We start from the raw sequence: 14,489 nt of genomic DNA, 5'->3' as shown, positions 1-14,489 counted from the left end.
GAGGGTATTTAGTTTGAGGATTTTAGCTCGTCGCGGAGTACATAAGGACAGAAATAGAGAGGGTAGACGTTATATCACAACTAAAGTGTAGGACAGGCCACAAATAGTGTTTTACTCACCCTGCTATTGTTGAGACATAGACAGCCAAAAAAATATATTATTTCAAACTTCTGCTGTAATAAAGAAGAACTGAAAAGAACTCGGCAGACCTTTGAACAATAATGGAAAACACGTAACTCTAAAATAAAATGACAAGGTAGGCCTATCAGAAAAGTATTTTCAGCTTAATTTATACCAAATAAAACTAGCACATCGGTACGTGAAAATAAATATGTCAGGCTTGAACAAAGATATCTGGAAAGCAATTGCAAGGTAAAGAAACAATTTTTTAACGCATAGAGTACAAAGTGGACTTGAAAATGATGATAAATGGCTGGATTATGAGGTAACAAATACGGTATAATATTCTTAACTGTGAACTCTACAAGATCAATGTTGGAAGAGAGGAACCCTGTGTGTATTAGTCGATCAATATCGGAATGAAATGGCACATCAGGAATGAAAGAGGTGAATGTAAGATACAGAGAAGACAACCCGTCACTCTTCTGTCAATGGCGACCTGTTACTGAATCGAGCAGGAATTGCAAGAATTAAGGGGTTGGGTACGATATATAATAATTGAATCGGTTGGAGCTAAAAGGCTTGATGTCACTTTTTACAACTTTTCAGGAGAGGGAAAAAATTTATAGTTTCAAAATGATGGCCACTATGCGTAAGAAACGTACGCAGTGTTGTAGTCTATCACCATTTTCTAATATATCTGACAGTATACAGTTTTATATCAAATCATAATTATTTTTAAATAGATATTTTATAAAAATGAAATTAATTCTTTCAGCTCCGAACTTTAATTTAGACCAATTTACGGATTTCAAGATAAATTTAGTTAGTTTTTGGATTCAAAACAATTTTGGAACTGAAATTTCTGCCTAGCCAAATAGTAATGTTTCTGAAGGGTGCACATTATTTCAGATCCGTATATTGTACCTATAATCATTACTTCAATTTTTTTTTTTGCATCCTATGATAGTCAATAAAAATTTACTAAGTGAAAGAAGTACCTACCACTAAAAAAATGATTATAAGAACGAGCAATGAAACGTTCAAAACATGGCTGTTTGATAGGTAACGCAAGAGTACCTGGCCCTATTTAAATTTTCAGCACACTCTGTAGATGGCCATTTTAAAAGTTCATCATAAGAACTCAGTTCCCGGTGTTTCGCGTATTTAATTTGTTTCTTAGTGTCCTGTATTTTTTAAGTCTCTATTGGCACTTTTCCACTGTACTCCTTATCTTGCGGCATTGCAGGAAAGGCTGTTAATTGAGGTTTTACATAGAAAAAATGTATGCTTCACAGCAGAATCTATGAACATTGAAGCTTCTACTACTCCTGGTTTGTCACTAAACTATCGAAACTGTTTGAAAGATGCAGTGGAGATCCAGGAAGTCCTCAGAAGAAGAACAAAGGAAGCATAGTTCTAGTTTTCGTTATACTGTAATGTGTGGGCCTCACAGAAGAAACGTTATGAGGAGCACGGGAAACACTAGCGCTGCTACACTGATGAAAAATTAAAAGGAGTACGGCACTGAAAGGCAAATTGTCAATGACATAATGCATTTCTCCACCGAAAGCAAAGTTATACCGTTACCTACAGTTATACACAACGATTTCTAGTACAAGGAGAGGCCTGACATAATTCTTTTCTCCACCTTTCAATGCGTCTCAGTCTTAAATCTCGAAATGAGGAAAAAATAGAAACGGCCATTTTGACATGTCTTTTTGCTTCGGCCGATTTAATTTTATTAACTCACTGCGAATAATACCGAAATACCCTCCCAACAATGCTGAAGCGTGATAATTTAACGTCTACCAATCAGAAGTCATAATCAGATCCTAGTATTTTGGTATAGGGATACAATGTGTAGAAGAGCATGTTGCGGTTGTGAATACGTCAAATGCTGTGGGTCACCTCATCCATTACCTTGAGCTAGCCCTTGATTCTTTGGAAGTTAACTACTGACCAGTACCTCACATGTACAACAGTAGATTTTAACCAATCCTTTAAGGGCAATAACCCGTTGACGTGTTCTTACGTTATCACATCCGGAAAACTCCATATTTGACATAAGCTTCCGTGATGCTATCGTCTGGGATAAGATATCAAACCTCCGAAATCATTGCGAGCATTTATTGAATATTTTAACACACACACACACACACACACACACACACACACACACACACACACGAGCAGGTAACGGCGATTCCATTCCTCTTAAAGTGATTTAATTCTGCGTTCACAAACGAATACCTTAATTACGGTATCTGAAGTATACGCGATAAGAATAATTACTATATGGACAGATGATTATAGAAATAATGAAATAAAATCTGCAATAGGGTCTGGTAATGGAAGCCGTTTTGACATCATTATTTATTATGTGCGCCCTTCTTAGCGATAGATTTGTGTACGGGTTTGGGGAGTAAGGAGGGTGCTCTACCGGTTCAGTTAGTACTGCCAACTGATTGGAAATGAAATCTGAATTGAATCGATAATACGGTCGATCTATATGAATTTTCTAAACCTTTGTTATCTTTAGCCAAAAACTGTTTCACACACACATTATATAACATTGCACCCGTTGATGCAACGGTTTGCAAAATATTTCCCAGCAGCTCAATTTCTTCTCAGGGTTTACCATTGCACATGAAAAATCTGAAAATTTTTGCTAAGTTTCGCTTTACGTGAATTCAATTAGATACAAGATCACCCGGAGACGTAATATTAAGAAAATAGTTCGCCTATATCAAGTGCTGACGTTGTAATTCCATAATAAATTCTATTCAAACACCTACTCAACGAATTAATTATATGTCTTACAAACTAGCTTAAGGATTAACTAAGATGAAAGAATTCACCACTCACAAATTCTATAAAATAATAATCCATATTTTATTTAGTAAGAGGATTGCCCTAGGAAAAGTAATTAGATTTATGATAGTATTTTCTTCGTAACTATATATGATGAAAAATTCTAAGTCATCGCTGGCTTGTAGAAAAGGAAAAATAAAATGTAATGATAATTTATTTTAAGTCGTTGCCGAAATGAAATCAAATATAAATATTATTATTCATAATTAACCATAGGACATCCAAATTGAACTTGAAAACAACTCCTTTCATTGAAGATGATATTGTAATGATGTCTAAACTCCTCATAATCACCTGTATATCACCATACTGAACAGGTAAGCTACATAAAATCTGAATAACATTTGAATAAAATCTGAACAAATTAAATAAAAATGAACAAAATAAATAAAATGAACTAAAATCTGAACTCATTTGATTCGAGTTTCTTCTTGGATATGTTTTAGTAACAACTCACGCGCTAAGGCTTATATCCCTAGTGCCTGTTAAATCCGGCTCCTAGCCTACCATTTCCCGATCTATTAACCTCTTATAAAATGTAAATTCAAATAAACACTGTTCCAGAAGAAGTAAATTACCTATATAAATATTTACATAATTCTTGTTTCGCATACATATTCATTTCAGGCTCAGTGTGCTTCCGCCTCGTTATATTCCAATCATTACCTTGCTGCGCAAGTTACTCTATTCATTTAGGCAGTCTAAATATAAATATCACACATCTATGCTTTGGGATTATATTACCGCGTCTATCTAAATCATGTCTTTCCTCTGACCTATACACTACTCGAGAATATGTCAAAGTATTCTCATGCTTCAAATGCAGCATCTACTACTATCATATGATCTCATCTAAATCTCAATTAAATTTCAGTATATAGTATTCATACCTTGGTTCAGGTCATTCCCGCGATGTACTTACGTATATGCATCGTCTATAAGAACCCTTACCTCTTTAAATGTGACATAGCATTTCTTTAAACACATATATTCCTTGCCTTTACCGTAATTCATAATATAACCTTCTGCATTACAATATATATCCACTCATTTCGCCGTCTATATCATTCTGTAACATCATTTCAACTACTCAAATTACAGTTTCATTACCATAACCTACGATATGCAAATGTCGCGATTATTCTTATATTGCCTTGCTAAATATGTCACAAATGCATTACACTCAAACACTTCTCATTAAAGTTATGTTCCATAACCCTCAATAAGTTTCAATACTACCATATCGTCGTGCAAGGAGTACCTAATTATAGGTTCTTTCCAACACAGTCCCTGCACCGGTACATGGTCGCCTTTCTCATGCGCAATACGAAAAATCTTTTCCAACACAGTCAAAATTGCGTTCATGTATTCGTCCGTGTACTGCAGTCAGGCGTTCCAACAAACTCTTCGCATCAATTCCTGGCGGTCGGAACTATCTTCTTCTTCATCTTGATGGTGTGGGTTGGACTCTGTGAATTTCGTCCAGTCACTATATTTATGGTATAAACTCAAGTGTCTTGGATATGAAATTTTGTTATATGCGTTTTATTTTGAATGTGAGATAGATAATATGTTATGGGTCCAATTATTGAAAAAAAATCACACGCTTTGTTATGATTCGCTTGTATTTATCTGTAGAGGTTGGAATAAATTTTACAGTGGAAACAAGAAACATATTTTTACTATATGAAGGAGGGAATAGCTCACCTTAAAAAATGCAATTTGGACTCATCAATAAATTTATTTAATGTATCAATTAAAGTGGGAGTGAGGGTTGACAATAAACAGGAAACACTTGTAGGAAAGGGAATGGATAAATTTAGAAGGCGTTGCATAAATTGACGACGGGGAGAATCAAATTGTGGACACTGAAATAAAATGTGATTACTGTCACCATGTGGGTGGCCACACACGCAGGTAGAGAGGTTAGAAAGGTGGAAATGGTACTTGTATTGTGGTGTAAGTGCGTGGTTGAAACGAAGACGTATGATATTTGTGATATGCCTACGAGTGTATGATCCATTAAAAAACAAGGTTTATGAGGAATATGCGGCTGAATTTGATAAAAAAAATTGCCTTTTGTATGAGTGGAATATTGCCAATTCTCTTGCCACGAACTGTATGCTACATCGTAAAGTACAGGAAGGAAGTCAAGGGGAGGAAGGGCTACAAGAATTGGTGCCTTATTTTGAGTACTAGCTGCCTTAGCTGCAGAATCAGCTCGCTCATTTCCAAAAATACCGGAATGCCCTGGGATCCACACTACTGTTATGTACACGCCTGATTGTTCGAGTTGATACAATAAATATTTCACATTGTATAAATACCAATTATAAGAGAGTTTGGGAGAGTTTAATGCGTGAAGTATACTTTGAGCATCCGTATATATAGTTGTTCGTTTATAATGCTGTTGCTGAACGTGAATAAGTGCTTGTCTAATTGCAAATAAATCTGCAGAAAAAATAGAAAAATTATTTGGTAAATGGAAGATGGCAAAAATGAGAAATGAACTGAAAACTTTGTACGAGAGACTAAATGAAAATCCTGAACTTGACAAAATCGCTATTAAAAAAGCCGCTAATGAAAGAAATCAAAAGGCCGTTTATTTGATTGATCAGATAAATAACTTTGGGAAGAGTAAACCAGAGCTGAGTATTCGGTATTGCGTGGCATGGAGATCAGTGTCTCCTAAAGGATACGAGCATCCAAGGCTTTCAAAATTATTGTCAGCCCCTTCGCGCAGCACGTTAGATAGGCACATAGGAAACGTGGAATGCGATGTCGGTATACCTCCTTTAATAAAGACTAGGCTTAGAACCGAAGCTGAAAACCTACAACCAATGGAGAAGCTTGTCTCTAATTGTGGCTGATGAAATGGCTCTTAGAGAAAGACTACAGTATGACAGAACTAGTGATAAATTCTATGGAGTGGTAAATGCTGTAACGATCACTCACCTATTTTCGGCTACCGTCATCTGCAACTTCATCTATGTTCATATACTCGCCGATACTTCATCCATCTAACCGGCCTTGGACCTTCTCTGCTGACGCGCCGTGCATCCGTCCTGGTGAACTGCTGACTACACACTGAGTCTCCTCTGCGTTACGTCATCTGCTACGTCAGTGTCCGATATTTCTCGACGTTTTGTGTACTTTTTTCCGGAACTTTCTGCAGCGGTATAAAGGCTTCCCCCACATACTCGGTCTTCAGTCCAGCACTGATTCCGAGTGTGGTTGGAGGGTCGTCTGAGGACTTCCCAGTATTTGCTGGGAAGCTCCACTTCTTTTATTTGCTGCATTGGGTGAGCAACAGAGTATTTATTTTATAATTACCACTATTATTCTCCTCCTATGGATTTTGGAGGTATCTTCATTGCTGTGGCCGGTTTTCTTTTAAGTCTAATATGAGTGACACCTTTTTCTTAACAAATGAACTTTGAGTAATATCCAATTTCAAGAGTTGGTGAGTGATTGAACTTGTGGCCTGGACGGTACAACTTATCACATAAAACTGTTCCTGCATTTGGCAATGTTTATACTCAGGCGACTCCCATTATTGTGATCCCCGTCCTTGGTCCTTCCCGTGCCTTTCTTCTCTCTTTGTTTACCCTTTTGGAAATTTGTGTCCATATTCTCCGAGGCTTATAGGTTACCACGTTCATTTGATTAGTCAAATATTATAACTTGTAAATGGTCTAGGGATTCTATCCTATGTACGTCATTCACGATGAGTGTTTTCTTTTGTGTGTGTCCGGTTACAAAAGTTTGAGTTGTAAAATTTAAAATTGATTTCCTTTGTAGAAACAATATACTGTTTTGATTAACTTTTTTTTTTACTTCTTATTACATCCACTAACCTCCAATTGGTCCCAGCTCTTTTCTCCTTGAACGTCTTGTCAAAGAATCTTAATCAACCTATACGTTGTTGCAATAAATCGTCACAAAATGGTAGCAGAGTAACCCACCCGATTTATTTACTGTTGTCTTTTTTTTCAATTTTTCTCTTTTTTTACTCTTTGTTACTGTGCTCTCTTTTTCAACATGGCAACTTTTTCCGATAATTTTCCATTAAACTCTTCTGATAATTCTTTATATTTACCCCCGATTTCCCGGTCTCTACCTAATCCACCTTATACGGATTTAATTACTTTTGATGACACTTCGTCCTTAGAACCTTCATCCACCATTTGTTCGTCTTCGCATTCTGACACTTCAGACTTATCTGATCAAGACCTAAAACCAAAACTTCCAAGTAACACTTATCATTTACATCCTGAATCTTCTAGGCCACTCACCTCATCGCCTATTTCCCCAAATCCACTCATTTCTACATTGAATTTAGAGATTATTAAACAGTCATTAACACAAGTGCCTCATTTAACTGATACAAATCCTCGAAATTTAACTATATGGCTATTTTTTGTCCGTAAATTTCTTAAAATTAACCTTGCCCCATTTTCCCAACTCATTAGTTTATTAACGTCTAAAACTACTGGACATTTAACGAATTTTTGGCTTGAAAATATGGCACATTTTCAGGATTGGGCTCAATTTCGCACATGTCTCCATAATTACTTTCTACCTTATGAGGTACGTCATACATTGAGTTTCGAATTTGTCCGCCGTCATCAACGTTCTGACTAACCTGTACACGATTATTTAGACTCACTTCTTACTTTTAGTGATGTTCTTAATATCGCTAATAATCCATCGGAATTAATTTCAATTGTTACATTTTATGCTGTACCTTCTTTCCGACAACTTCTTCAGATACATTCCCCCCCTACCTCTTTGTTACAATTGTATACCGCAGCACAAGCTCATACGACTTACTCGTATGCAGATATTTCCTACTATGCTCGTGTCCCACCACCACCACCAGTCTTACCTTCTGCTACTACCTCTCCCCCGGTGTCATTATCATTACCAACATCTCGTTCTGTTACAGTCAGTAAACCTATTATCTGTTACCGCTGTAGAGGTACAGGACATATAGCTAAATTTTGTGCCTCCCCCATCTCGGGAAACGCCCCCAACCCTCGTCCGTAGGCAGTGGACGCGTTCACGGGGCAAATCTGCCTGATCAAATACCTGCTTTCCATCACACCTTTACCACTCGGCAACCTTTTCGATCTTCTTACACTAAACCGAGCGTCAAATATGATTCTCGCATTTTTTGCTCATTACCCAAAACTTCACAGATTGTAGTCTTGCTCCACAATATTCCTACTATTGCACTTTTAGATTCTGGTTCAACGACTTCGTTAATTAGTTTAGAACTTTTCCAATCTCTTCAGACTATTTTTTTCTCGTCTTCAACTTTCTCAGTCTTCCCTTCGTTGTACTTCTGCATCAAATAATTTACTTCAGACCCTTGGTCAAGTCAAGCTCAACTTAAAAATTCAACATTTTTCGTGGACCTATTCTTTTAATGTTGTAGAAAATTTATCATATCCATTAATTCTAGGATATGATTTTTTTCGTCATACTGGTTTGGTACTTGATTCATTTTCTTCCTCTATTCATTTCACCTTTTCGGATATTAGGATTCCATTAGTGAATTGTTCTGATTTCCCTCTTTCACATCTTCCTTCGGTTCGTAAGGATTATGTGTATTGTAATCGTTCTCAATCTGCCCAACTTGATAATTTGTTAGTTGAATTTTCTGATGTTGTGACCTCTAAACTTGGAACAGTTTCCAATTTTCAAGCTCATATTGATCTCACTGATACCACACCTGTTCGATCTCCCCCGTATCATTTGAGTCCGCCCAGAATGAAAATTCTTAATCAACTTGTAGAGAAAATGCTGGTTGATAATACCATCGTACCTTCCACTTCGGACTACGCCTCTCCCGCGTTCGTTGTTGATAAACCTGATGGGTCCTTTCGTTTTGTAGTTGATTATCGTAAAATTAATTCTAAGATCCTCTACGATGCTTACCCCATGCCTAAAGTTCAAACTGCGTTTCAACATTTTTCCAATGCACAGTATTTTTCCCTTTTAGATTTTAATTCAGCCTATAATCAGATACCCTTAGATGATAGTAGCTCTAAGTATACTGCCTTTATTACTCCTACTGGGCTGTATCAATTCACGAAAGTACCTTTTGGATTAAACCTTGGCTCACAAATCATGCAAAGATTTGTTGACAATCTTTTTTCTGATATAAAATATCAGTATCTATTTCCATATGTGGATGATCTCTTGATTTATAGTCCTGATTTTGACACTCATATCAAACATCTTCGTGAAGTACTCTCTCGATTACGTTCTGTTAATCTTACCGTCAATCCTTCTAAAATTATTTTAGCACAGACTTCCATTAAATTTTTGGGCCATATTCTGTCCAATAATGGCATTTCTGTTGATCCGGATCGGGTTTCTGCAGTTGATCGTATTCCTCCACCGAAAAATTTGAAGCACTTGCGAACATTCTTAGGTATGGTTGGTTTTTATAGTAAATTTATCCCTCACTATTCTCACATATCTGAGCCACTTAATTTACTTAAACGAAAAGGCATGAAATTTCACTGGGGAGAACAGCAACAAACTGCATTTATTTCTCTCAAATCTGCCTTAACCAAAGCCCCTGTTCTTCAAATGCCTGACTTTGATTTACCCTTTGAAGTTTTTACGGACGCCTCTGACGTTGCTGTTGGAGGAGTCTTACATCAAAACCGAGACGGTAAACTTCTTCCTATTGCTTATTTTAGTCGCTTGCTCTCGCCTACTGAACGTAAGTATTCTGTTTATGAAAGGGAAGCGTTAGCGTTAATCCTCACTATTGAGCATTTTTCGGAATACCTTGACCATCGGCAATTTCTTGTTCAAACTGATAATCAGGCCTTATCCTGGCTACTCAACAATGCCCCTAAAATAGGCAGGACCGGTCGATGGCTGCTCCGCCTTTCTCGTTTTAAGTTTTCTGTAAAATTCGTTTCAGGTTATCAAAATTCAGTCGCTGATGCTCTTTCTCGCCTTTTTGACCAATCTCCCTCTTCAACTTTAGATCAACTTCCTTCTTATGAAATCAATGCGATTTCTTCTCTTATTGATTTTCCATTATCTTTTGACTCGTGTCATCAGCATCAATCTACCGATTCTTACTGTAAAGATATTAAGATTTCTCTTTCTGCTACTAACTATGACGGACCTTTCCGGATCCATAATGAATTGTTGGTTTTTAAACCAACTCCTAAATCAATCCCTAGAGTAGTCATTCCTTCCCCTTTACGTTCGATGCTGTTTCAGTATTATCATGGATCTCCTACAGGGGGACACTTTGGGCGCGCTAAAACTTATTCTCGGTTGGCATCTCAATTCTTTTGGCCCAATATGCGTAAGGATGTCATCACTTGGGTTAAATCTTGTACTTTATGCCAAAAACACAAACCCCGGAACGCATTGTCCTTTGGTGCTCATTCCGCCACACCTTCTACTTATCCTGCTGAGAGGTATTATATTGATGTTGTCGGACCTATCACTAAATCCTCCCACGGCAATGCATATATTTTTACTCTGCTTGATGGTTTCTCTAAATTTTTGATTTTGCGTACGTTGCGTACGCTTTCTTCTCAAACTATTATTCGGATTTTGAATGACCAAATTTACCCCATTATTGGTCTACCAAAATACCTAGTTTCGGATAACGCTACCATTTTTACCTCACAATCCTTTTATAACTTTTGCTTTATGAATGGTATTAACAAGGTCTTTACCTCCCCCTACCATCCTCAAGCCAATCTCGTCGAACGATATCATAGAAATTTGAAAGTTCTATTGTCCATTTTTCATTCCGAAGATCAACGCCATTGGGATTCTGAATTGCCTGCCTTTGCCCTAGCACTTAATTCTGCCATCAATAACTCCACCTCTTTTTCCCCGGCGAAATTGTTTTTGGGTAGAGATTTGCAAACTCCTTTGGATTTAACATGGGATCTACCTTCTTTGCTCCTTTGCCCCCCCAATCAAGTCACTCAAGCGGAGTGGAAAAGGGCCTTAACTAAATTGCACCAGGCACGGGAGGTCCATCGACGGGTTCACGACCGTGGGCACCGTCCATCAAAATTTAAACTTTTAGATAAAGTACTGTTAAAGAATCATCCTCAAAGTTCCGCGAATGATCATATATCTGCTAAACTTTGCCCTCGTTGGACAGGCCCTTTTTCAATCATTCACTTCTCTACTCCGGTTTCTGTTTTATTACAGGATGCAAATGATCCTTCCATTATTAAAAAGGCCCATGTTTCGCAGTTGAAACAGTATTTTCAGTAATTTCTTTCTTTTTCTTTTCTCTTTTGCTCTACCCAGTGACCCATCAACCCCACCCGGGTCAACTGGACTCTCCCATCTTGGCGAACATTAGGGAATGTTCCCCTTCTTTTGTTTTATTTTTTATATATTATGTATGTTAAAAAAAATATACCCTAGACCATATTGTGTTCGTTTATTGTAAATTTTTAATACCCCCCCTCCCTTCCTTGTGCCTTTATTATGTTTATTTAAACTTTGTTTCTTGCCGAGTCTGTTTTTGTTCCAGCTCCTCTTGTTCTTCCTTCCTCTTCGCCTGTCGCCATTCGTCGGGTCCATCTTCCGGAATCCTTCGGATTCCTGGCCGGCGGGGGAATATGTAACGATCACTCACCTATTTTCGGCTACCGTCATCTGCAACTTCATCTATGTTCATATACTCGCCGATACTTCATCCATCTAACCGGCCTTGGACCTTCTCTGCTGACGCGCCGTGCATCCGTCCTGGTGAACTGCTGACTACACACTGAGTCTCCTCTGCGTTACGTCATCTGCTACGTCAGTGTCCGATATTTCTCGACGTTTTGTGTACTTTTTTCCGGAACTTTCTGCAGCGGTATAAAGGCTTCCCCCACATACTCGGTCTTCAGTCCAGCACTGATTCCGAGTGTGGTTGGAGGGTCGTCTGAGGACTTCCCAGTATTTGCTGGGAAGCTCCACTTCTTTTATTTGCTGCATTGGGTGAGCAACAGAGTATTTATTTTATAATTACCACTATTATTCTCCTCCTATGGATTTTGGAGTTATCTTCATTGCTGTGGCCGGTTTTCTTTTAAGTCTAATATGAGTGACACCTTTTTCTTAACAAATGAACTTTGAGTAATATCCAATTTCAAGAGTTGGTGAGTGATTGAACTTGTGGCCTGGACGGTACAACTTATCACATAAAACTGTTCCTGCATTTGGCAATGTTTATACTCAGGCGACTCCCATTATTGTGATCCCCGTCCTTGGTCCTTCCCGTGCCTTTCTTCTCTCTTTGTTTACCCTTTTGGAAATTTGTGTCCATATTCTCCGAGGCTTATAGGTTACCACGTTCATTTGATTAGTCAAATATTATAACTTGTAAATGGTCTAGGGATTCTATCCTATGTACGTCATTCACGATGAGTGTTTTCTTTTGTGTGTGTCCGGTTACAAAAGTTTGAGTTGTAAAATTTAAAATTGATTTCCTTTGTAGAAACAATATACTGTTTTGATTAACTTTTTTTTTCCTTCTTATTACATCCACTAACCTCCAATTGGTCCCAGCTCTTTTCTCCTTGAACGTCTTGTCAAAGAATCTTAATCAACCTATACGTTATTGCAATAAATCGTCACAATGCAGAGGGGGTATATGATCAGTACATAGGTAAATGTCCTACATTAGCCTTTTGTCGTGAACGGTCTCTCAAGAAAGCTCACTATCCCCGCTGCCTACTTTCTAGTGAGAAATTTACAAGGGTCCGAACTGTACACTTTATTTAAGAAGGTGATTAAAGCCGTAGAGGATAGTGGATTCCTTGTGATTAAAATTGTGACGGACAATCACAAAACAAACGTCTCCATGTTTAGACATTTTGGAAATGGTGATCTGAAAAGTAGCGTGACGCATCTTTTCGATAACGAACGTCAACTTTTTCTGAGTTTCGATTATTGTCATTTGATTAAGAATATCAGGTCGCAGTTTTAGATAGAGAGATGACTGACGGAGATGTAATAATATCAGCGGTGTATCTGAATGAAATATATAAGATGCAAAGAAACTTGACAGTGAAGCCTGTGCGCTACTTAACAAGGAAACACATAGAACCAAGCACGTTCGAGAAAATGAATGTTTTATGCGCCGTACAAGTTTTTTCTCCTGCCGTGACGGCGACAATTGAATTCATGAAGAATAACCATACCCGTTTCGTGACAAATGTCGACTTTTCGAAAGCGGGTCCAACTATTAATTTCATGAAGATAATGTATAAATTCTTCACTTTACATGATGTAAGTGACAGGACCCAAGGCTTGAGGCAAAACAATCCAGATTGTATGGAGTTTTATTCTGCAGCCGATGAACGGCTAGCGTGGTTACAGCAAGATTTCGTTAATTACATCAAACCCCTTCAGACTGAATCGAAACGGCCTAAGATGAAAGGATTTACTAAGGAGACAGCTGAAGCACTCCTTTTTACTGTAACCTCTACTGTTGACTGTACAGTTCACCTTCTTCAGAATGGATTTTTCTACGTCCTCACGAGAAGATTTTCTGGAGATCCTGTCGAAGCTCTTTTCAGCTGTGTAAGAATGGAGGGAGGAAGCAATGGCATTACTGATGCAAGAACAGCAGCATGTGCTATCAAACGGATTGTGAAGTCTGGACTCATGCTTCATTCCAAAGTTGCCAATGTAAGTGACGTTCATGAATTTTGCAGCGAAATCTTACCAACCGAAAGTGTGAATACCTACTCCACTGAGAGGGAAAGTGACGAAATTATTCTCCCAGATCACGTCTTGATTCTTTTGGACAACCTCAAATATCCAAACGATAATGTTCCAATCAATCTAGAAACAGTTTCTCAAGCTCTAGTTTGCGGGTACTTGGTTCGTGTTGTTGAAGAGAAGATGGAGTGTGACATTTGCGTCAGGAACATCTCACTGCCTACAGCTTCGATACCACTAATGGAACTGATTATGGGCCAGGACAGAGGAGGGCTTCGATACCCAAAACCTTGTTTTGTTTCTCTAATTAAGCACCTGCAGGAAATTGTTGAAGCTGCTGTGCCCTACTGTCGGAAGTCCTCCAAACTTACGAGTGTAATACGAGGACTTGCTACTTCTTCCCTTTCAGAATGTGCTGTCTTAAAGTGTGACGTCAAAGAACACCAACAAACTGTTAGTGAAATTATCTTATTGAAGTTTGTAAGACCTCTATTAACTGATATTGTGTTAGGAAGAACTCAAAAAGTTAGCCGTCCAGTATATCACTCCAAGCCTTCCTCCAGGAAAATTTTTAAATTGTGAGGTGAAGGGGTCTACTACTGCTAAACTACTGCTTCATACAGGTAATAGACCCTATTACTAATGCAATTTACGAGCTTTTATGAACGTATGACTGTATTGCATCGAGTTCTGGAGACTGTCATCATAACAGTTAGTTAAGAACATTGTGCGTCTTTGTCTGCCATCTAGCGGAGAAAATTTGCCGCGGCGTA

This window comes from Anabrus simplex, chromosome 1 (genome assembly GCF_040414725.1).
Source record: "Anabrus simplex isolate iqAnaSimp1 chromosome 1, ASM4041472v1, whole genome shotgun sequence".
Taxonomy (NCBI): Eukaryota; Metazoa; Arthropoda; class Insecta; order Orthoptera; family Tettigoniidae; genus Anabrus; species Anabrus simplex.
Note: the sequence above shows the minus strand (reverse complement) of the source record.